Source organism: Cyanistes caeruleus, chromosome 3 (genome assembly GCF_971803275.1).
Source record: "Cyanistes caeruleus chromosome 3, bCyaCae1.hap1.1, whole genome shotgun sequence".
NCBI classification, from domain to species: Eukaryota; Metazoa; Chordata; class Aves; order Passeriformes; family Paridae; genus Cyanistes; species Cyanistes caeruleus.
Window position 1 is genome coordinate 47,986,406 of NC_141703.1, and position 8,929 is coordinate 47,995,334.

Consider the following 8,929-nt stretch of genomic DNA (forward strand, 5'->3'; position numbering starts at 1 on the left):
GCTTTAGAGCCCCTTACAAAGCAGTGTGCAAAGACAGCAAGTAGCATAAGGGAGTTGGAGCCACAGAAAAAAGCATGCTCAGGTTGTTTGCCCTTACACTGCTTAAGCCAGAACTTACAGCAAGAAATCACTACCCATAATAGCATTGTCCATTATTAAAGTCCAGGGACATGTTCTGGCTGTATCTCAGCTACACACTGGGAGCACTAGGCCATTGCATGCATCAGTCTCACACATTTTTATGCTGCTATTATTACTTTCAGTTCAATATAAGGAATCCCAGACTGCTGCCCCGGCAGGATGTAGTTGGATCCAAACTATAATCATAGAATCATTGAATCATTCAGGTTCACAAAGACCATTAAGATCTTCAGGTCCAACCATTAACCCAGCACTGGTGAGAGCACCACTAAACCATGTCCCTAAGTGCCATATCTACACATCTTTTAAATACCTTCAGGTGACTCAACCGCTTCCCTGGGCAGCCTGTTCCAATCATTGACAACCCTTTCATTGAAGAATTATCCAATCTAAGACACTCCTTGAGGCTGTTTCCTGTTGAGCTGTCCTTTGTTACCGAGAGAGGAGACCAACCCCCACCTCACTGCACTGCAACCTCCTTTCCAGGGTTGTAGAGAGTGATGTCCTTTTCCTGGATGAACCTCCTTTTCCTCCAGGCTAAACAACTCCAGCTCCCTCAGCTGCTCCTCATTAGACTTGTGCTCCAGACCATTTACCAGCTTCACTGCCCTTCTGTGGACACTCTCCAGTGCCTCAATATCTTATTTGCAGTGAAGGACCCAGAACTGGACACATTCAAGGTGTGGCCTCAGCAGTGCCGAGTACAGGGGGACAATCCCTGCCCTGGCCCTGCTGGCCACGCTACTCCTGATACAGGCCAGGATAACACTGACCTTCTTGGCCACCTGAGCACACTGATGGCTCCTGTCCAGAGAGCTGTCAGTCAGGACCCCCAGGTCTTTTTCTGTCAGAGAGACATCCAGTCGCTTTCCCCGAAGCCTGTAGTGCTGCATGGGGCTGTTGTGACCCAAGTGCAAGACCATGAAACTTAGTCTTCTTTCTAGAACTCTTCCACAGTCCAAAGATCTCGCACTCAATGTTACCTAATATTGGATCTCAACTACTTCTCTCTCTCCACTGTACCCAATTACCTACAACTCCATTTTTTTTCTGAAAACCTGGAGCAAGAGTACCCTGAGGTTGGGACCCAGAAAGAAATTAACTTGATTACCCTTCACATTTCATTTCATATTCATTAACAAAAAGGTATTTGTATACCCTATGTCAAATATATGGCAGTATTAACTTGCACAACCATGTGACAGGCAATAGTCAATCGTGTAATATTTGCCTTTAAAAAAAATTTCACCAAAAGTAGACTTGTACCACAATTGCAAATGTCCATGAGTAAAATGTGAAAAATTCATCTTAAAGTGACAACATTTTTGTGCATACAAATGTTAGGGTGTTAAGCACAGTTTCCCAACATGCTCATGCTAGAAATGGGAGTTTTAAGAGGAGAACCTTGACTTTTCAAGGGAATATTTTACATGTTTTTTACCGTGGAGTGTGATGAGGTGTCATAGTTCAAGGTCATGCAATGATACACATTCACTCAAAGAAGAGCTATTGAAGGTGACCTCACAACACAAGAAGGTTCAAACATACTGTAAATAATGTTGCTTAAAACACTATAAATGAATTGTATAATATACTGTATAATATATTGTACAAGTGAATTCCCTTAAAATCAACAGCCCTTTACTGTCCAATGGCACATTTCAGCTGTTCATTCCAGTCAAGGAAACTGGGACATCAGCAATGAAGAGGTGCTTTAATCCTTGAGCACTGATCAGGCACAAAGGTGTTCTAAATGTAATAGCTGGCATCAGTTCCTACTATATACTGACTGGATTATTTTTCCGGAGAAGTTTTCTTGTTCCAGAGGTTTTCTTTTCAATGAATATCACCTTCCTAATGAACACCTGAATACAGCATGCTACTGTCCCTAAGAAAGAAAGTCTAATCTTGGTGATATTCCATGGTTGCCAGGGTTTTGCCCAGAGTTTCTAAAGTCTCAACAGAATCATTCAAATAATACACACCAGACACCTGAACCCTAACTGAGCAAAATACTAATTTTTCTTGCATAAGTTCACCCTAAAAACAAATGAATGGGTCTTTCTTGACTGAAGTGCTATAGAAATAGTATAACCACTTCTTTATTCTTCAGATTAGGTTCCCTATTACCCATTGTAAACCTAGCCTACTTATAAGGGAAAATTTTGTCATTTGATTTTTTCGCTAATTTTTTCCCTGTTAAAATGATAATGAAAAATATCCTCTTAGTAAAAAGGTAGGTACATATGTTGGAAAAAATGACTATGTGAAATATGAGCACTGACAAACTTGAAAAGTGGTCTCACAACATGGCTATTAACATATGGTACCCTTGGCAGCATAAGTGGTCATTTAATGAAGCCCATTGTAGGCTGTGCATGTAACTTATGCTTCAACTTTTGTAAACAGCACCTAGTTGCTATGGCTTGAAGCTCTGTATAAATCATTAAACAAATATATTCAACAATTTATATAAAATCAAGAATCAGGAAATCTCCATTTCCATATTTAAATCTGCCTGTATGTACATCATTATTTTATTAATTTACCAATAGATGTCCTCCATCTGCATACTGTATTAACAACACTTGGCTTTTTTTAGCCTACACTTATAGAATTTTGTATGGAAGTGTGGAAGCATAAGTTACACTGGGGTTTGTAACCTTTCTTTAAGTAATCAAGTCAGGAGGGGTCCATGACCAGATTAACAGAATGGCTGCTTATAAGGAAATGAGCCATGGCTGAAAGTCACCATCAAATCAAGAATTACAGAGCAAGCATATGCAATCTCTTCCAAGCTCACATCAGGCCTCTTCCAGAAATCGAATGAGACAGTCCTACAAAGGCTCGAGCACAGTCTTTAAACTTAATGTGAGTAATCACATTAGCATCAGTTGAACTTCTCTTGTGCTTAAACACATGAAAGTCTTTGTGGTATTGGTATCTAAATTCATATGGTTAGACTTTTATGGAATACAGAACCTGCAGAGTGCATAAGTCTAAAAAAAAAGTGCTTCTATCATTGATTTTACACCCAAACAGTTCAGAGTTCTAATAAAAGGCACACAGAATAATGGTATAAAATTATTCTTATCCCTTATTCTCAGAAGCATCAGTCAATGAGAAGAAAAGACTATAGCCTATCCATATTTAATTATAAAGAAGGTTTCTCTCTGATTAATTGAATCATTAAACATGCACAGATACATTTCATGGTATTAAATATTAGTTACCTTCCAGTATATTAAGAAGTAAAAATCAGAGTGGATTAAACGGGAAGAATTATTCTTAGAGTACATCTTGCAGTGCATACCACCCCTCACTTGTTTCCCAGGAAACCAAAAGAAAGTGTAGACATTTCACACAGAACAAGAAAATGTGCATAGGCTGAAGAACAACTGGAAAAATTCTTGACTTCTTTTTAATTTATTTATGGTTTTAGCAGTTTTAGTGTTTATTCTCGCCTTTACAAAAGAACAATTTCAGCACTACTCATAATCTGGTGCTGGCAGTTGGTGCCTCTATTACAAATACAATAAAAACACTACTTTAGGCATTAGGAGATATGGAAAAACATACTGAACCAAAATATTTGCAGCATATGTTCATAATAACAGAGGATTTATCAAGACATTTTTATCTGAGAACCCACATTATAAGTGGCAAGTAAGTGCGTTAGCAAATGCTATGTCTCAGTTCACGGGTTTGTTTATATATATATATACACATATATATATATATATATGTATATTTACACACAGAGAATTTATTTCTGTCCTATAACTTCATTAAAAGAGAGTATAAAGGGGAAAATTTTTTTTTAAAAAAAAAGGAAATTAAGTGTCACTCAAAGAAATGACAAGGCTGAGAGAATAGTTTGGAGCAGAGGCTTTAAGCTGCCATGCTGTGCCTTTCACAGCTGCCTACACTTCATGTCATTAATAACCAGTAAATAAGATCTGCAGGTGGGCATATAGGGCACCCTGAGCCAAGAAGCTGTAGCTAGGGCTTCTGTCTCTAAGATGGGTGGCTGGGCTCATTTGCACAAGGCTGCTTATGTTTCCATACAGAAGTGTAACCCTACTTAGCATAGCTTCAGGGAAGCTGCTACAATAGAGAGGATGCTAATTACTGTAACCAACTGGCAATGATGCATCCAAAATTAAATGGCCTGTGACTGAGCAGATGAACAATTTTTATAGCCCTAAGTTCCCGGAACATGGATATTCTGTCAAATTAACAGACAGTCTATTTGGTCTTAATAGGTAAACTGAAGTCTTTTAAAACACATTTAGATGTGTTATTAAGTTATCAGTTATTAAGTGCAGTTCTCCTTTCAGCTTAAAAGTGTATAATTTGAATCTAAAATACCTGTAGTCTATTACATTAAAAAAAAAAATGAAAACACGCAACCAAACAAAAATAAACCTACAACACTTTATAGCCGCTATAAGCTTTATTTTCAGGTAAAACTGCAACATTGCCTCTGCTCCTACTCTTAGCTCCTGTTCATCTCTTTGTACTTAGGAAAAATTCCCACTGAAGTCAGTAGCAGCTCTGAGCACAGAGGTCTTCAGATACTGACACTGGAGGCTGCCTCCTTAGTCTTCAAATCCAGTGAAAGCTGGGATTTTTATTTTTTTTTTTTTTTTTATTCAGGAGAACACTGTAAGATCAAAGTTCTTACTTCACTTTCTACAATGAACATTTACAAGTAAATCAAAACCAAGGCCAGATATAAATAGTCCTTGATTTTTCTTCATTGCACTTGGCAAATTAATTACCCATATATTTCAGCACAGATGATACAGCAGTCCAGCTTTCCTACAAGAACTTTAAACAAATTAATGTATTCCTCAACTATTCCTAACTTTATTATACTCTTTACAGTTACCAAAAGAAAAGTTAACAGGATATCTGACAAAATGATTCATTTATAGACTTGTCAGTAAGCAAGACTCTGGTTCCTTTCAGGAAAACAGAATTGTAAGTAAGTCTGCCTTAGTGTCACCCCAGAAAATAGAAGGCTGGATCTAAAACCTGCTGCCTTCAGGATGCAATTGCAGGAATTTTGCTGAAATCAAGATCTTTATTTACTGGTAGGACTTCACTTTTTTTGTCAATTGAATTGAAACAGATGTTTCCTCACTCAGCTTTCTAATACCCAGAAGCACTCTAAAGTCACTGAAGTCACATCTGACAAGCTATTATAAAGTACTAAAACAGGGTGGGAGGCTTTTGTTTTAATCTGATGACATTACAATGACAGACAAGAAGAAAAATTACTTGATTATTGACATCTTTGTTAGATATTCTTGCAATGAAGAGCTGGAGAAACTGGGATTACAGATTTCAGAGGTAAATCAAGAAAGATCTGGGACTGATTTAGATCTATAGGATCTTTTCTATCTTTCTGACAAATACCTGGTCCTGCAAGGAGCCATGTACAATGCCTTGGTTGCTACTTCACTCCAGAGGTCTCTGATTTTGAGCCAAGGATACCATACATATATATATATATATATATATATATATATATTTTAACAGAATGCAAAATTACTCTTTTTCACATTTCTAACAAAAAAGGTTTTCAAATGTCAGCTGAATTTAATCAATTCAATGCAGTTAATGCAAACCTGAAAGAAACAGATGTATCTGCTGCATATACTCACAGGAAATGCATTGTTTTTCTCTTACATTATTCTGAAGTTCAAAAAAATTCATTAAAATACAGTTTTGCAAATTCTGGACTTAAAGAACTCTGCATGTTTAGGGAAAGACTGAAGTAAAAAATAAAAAATAAAATATCATTTTCATAAGCTAGTACCTTATATTAAACTACCATATTCATTCTCAGAAGTGCTGAAGTTGTTGAGTGGTGAATTAGTGACAAAATACTTCAGTGGGAAAACAACAGTTGGGCCATTTTGCAGGTGTCTGCAGCAAAAAGCCAGGAAAAGTTGGGGCACTGTTACAATCATCTCTATTGCTTTGCAGCTTTTCTTTTTCTTTTTTTCTGCCAGGAAAGATTGCCTGGAATTACCAAACTCAATACAACACAAACACTGCTCAAATTCACAGTAACATCTGTAAAACCACTGGATAAACTGGATAACCTGGTTCCAGCCATCACACTATTGCAAAGAACTGGTCAGAGGGTGACATATTTCCTGGATCTCCTTGGTATCCCTCCTGTTTGAAGATGTTAGCTGCAACTGGCCTCAGAATCCACTTCTGATTACACAACACAGAGAATAGACAAGCATTTTTTAAAGTTACAGCTGGAGCAATTTAACATGTTCCCGATTGCGTACTATTGCTAGCATTTCTCTGCTGGAAATGGCTGTGCCATAGCAGACAGTGCCCTTCTAGATTTGCCATAATGCAAAACAAACTAATTATGTCCAGCATGTTTATAGTCCAAGAATAATGAAAACAAAAAATGAGTCTGACTTTGTAGCAAACATAAAGTAGCAAACACCTCAGAGATGAAAATATCTTAAATCTTCACAGCTATTCATAAAACAAATGGGTTATCTGAATGCCCTCTACACATGCTTCTGACACGATCCTTACAGGCTGACTTTTCTGAAAGTGCAGAAAAGCACTGTGTGTGACAGATTTAAAGGAAGGGGTCTGATAACTTGCTGCAGTGTTATTTAATTTTTTATGGTAAATGAGTGGTATATTTGATTGGGGAATAGGACTCTGGAAATTACATCAGCTTTCTGCAACTTTAGATAAATGGATAGTCACAAAAATGATCCATTCTCCATCAGCAAAAAAAAGGAATGTTAACAGGGGTCCTCATGACTCCAGACTAATGCTGAAGAACACACCAGGACACTCTGCTGCTCATGATTTGAAGCTGTATTTCAGAGCCTCTCAGAAGAGCTGTGCCAGAATAAATAAGAGTTGTGGAGTGACAACAATGGGCAACCAGTTTTGATGACAGACATTAAAGATGAATCACAGAATTTTTCAAAGCTGTAAAAGATAATAGCTGCTACATGATCCCATTACTCCAAAGTCCTCAGACAAGTGAGATTTTAGGGAACATTGACTTTGACATGCTTTTTATACCAGAGCAAAGGACAAAAAACCACATGTACTGCAGAAGCCAACCAAGAAATTTGTCATTCTCAGCATGAAGTGCAGCATTCAAAGTAAAATATGAAGTATGGGGTAGAAAAGGATGCATCCTGTGTGAGGAATGCTTCAGATCACTCTTCAGATGTGCGCTCTTACCCCTGATACATCCACATATCTGTTTCTTAAACTACAAGATCAAGCATAACCACAAACACACACACCAAAAAAAAAGATAATTAATTGTCAAGATGGAAATTATTAGGCACAACTTGACCAGAAATGTTAATAAATATTGCTCACATTGCTTCAGTACTGCTTCAGGTGTGATGAACATGCTATGAGAAGGACGGTGTTCCCTCTAAATGCTCGGGATCAAAGAGTCCTTCCTTGCAGCACTTCAGAAATTCCTAGAATTTATGTTTACAGATGCAACTTTTGCAAAAGCAAGTACTGGGTTTTCTCCTAGGCAGAAGAGAGGCAGTAGCAGGCCCTGCAAGAGCATGCCCAGGTACCTCCACCATCCTAGAATGAGTCACAAGGTCATGTATGACCTCCATGGCAGGGACTGCAGCAGGACTGGGGACATTTAGCCTACGTACCCACAAACACACCACTCACATGGCTTGTGGGATGTTTGGTAGAGGCCAAGGGGCAGCCATGTGCTGGATGACAATCAGGAAGACACCACCATCTGTGATGGACTACCAGGAATCAGGACATGGCCACTGAGGGTAGGAAGAGAAACATGAGAGCCGTCTTTGCTCCTCTCAGAAAAATCCACACTTAAGTCACAAATTACTCCTACCTGGGATGAGTGGTGTGTATCTTCCACATGAAGAGGTTTATGGGTGGCAGTCAGAAAGTCCTACAAGATGACCCATGGGCACTCAGGACCTTTCAGGAGGTGACAAACCTGCCGAAAGGTGGCACAATGTGCAGTGGCTGCACCGTTGGCTGGCTGCTCCAATTAAATTTTAATAGAACTTTTAAAAATAATTTCAGTGTAAACCACAATGTATGTGAGTGAGTCTAAATTAATAAAAAACTATCTTTCAAGAATGAAGAATAAATGTAATCTGAGATCAATATTTATGAAGCTGTGATTAATTGACTGATGACCAAATGATTACAAACTTCTGTCTGAGGCAGCTACTCAAATGTATTAGCTTTGACAAAAAAAAATTAAAAAAAATACAAACTGGGTCAATGAAAAAATGCATTCCTAATCAATTTTTAATAGCACTTAAGATTTTATGATTTTTTAAACTTTCCTTTTAATAATTAATCAGAAAAATGAATCTAATTTAAACAAGGTGGTGTAAGGTGTTCTGTATCTGTTTGATGGTGTTCTTAATGAAGAAATTCAATTAGGGCTGACTTTTCACTATAAATCTCTGGTTTTAAGGAATGCTCTGATTGGCTGGTAAACATTTGTGACTGGGAGAATAATGGAGGTGAACTGCACTGCTCAGCACAGCCTACTCATTAAGATTTCAATGTTAATTCCAGGGGAAGGGAAGGGAAGGGAAGGGAAGGGAAGGGAAGGGAAGGGAAGGGAAGGGAAGGGAAGGGAAGGGAAGGGAAGGGAAGGGAAGGGAAGGGAAGGGAAGGGAAGGGAAGGGAAGGGAAGGGAAGGGAAGGGAAGGGAAGGGAAGGGAAGGGAAGGGAAGGGAAGGGAAGGGAAGGGAAGGGAAGG

The 8,929-nt window shown here is 38.3% G+C and overlaps 1 long non-coding RNA gene across 1 annotated transcript; it reads left to right on the top strand.

The window, feature by feature from the left end:
• Positions 1-4,117: 4,117 nt before the first annotated feature.
• LOC147654139 (uncharacterized) lies at positions 4,118-8,473 on the top strand. The gene is made up of 3 exons (XR_015284523.1): positions 4,118-4,406; positions 5,116-5,240; positions 6,165-8,473. It is a non-coding gene; the product is annotated as an uncharacterized LOC147654139 (long non-coding RNA).
• Positions 8,474-8,929: the final 456 nt, after the last annotated feature.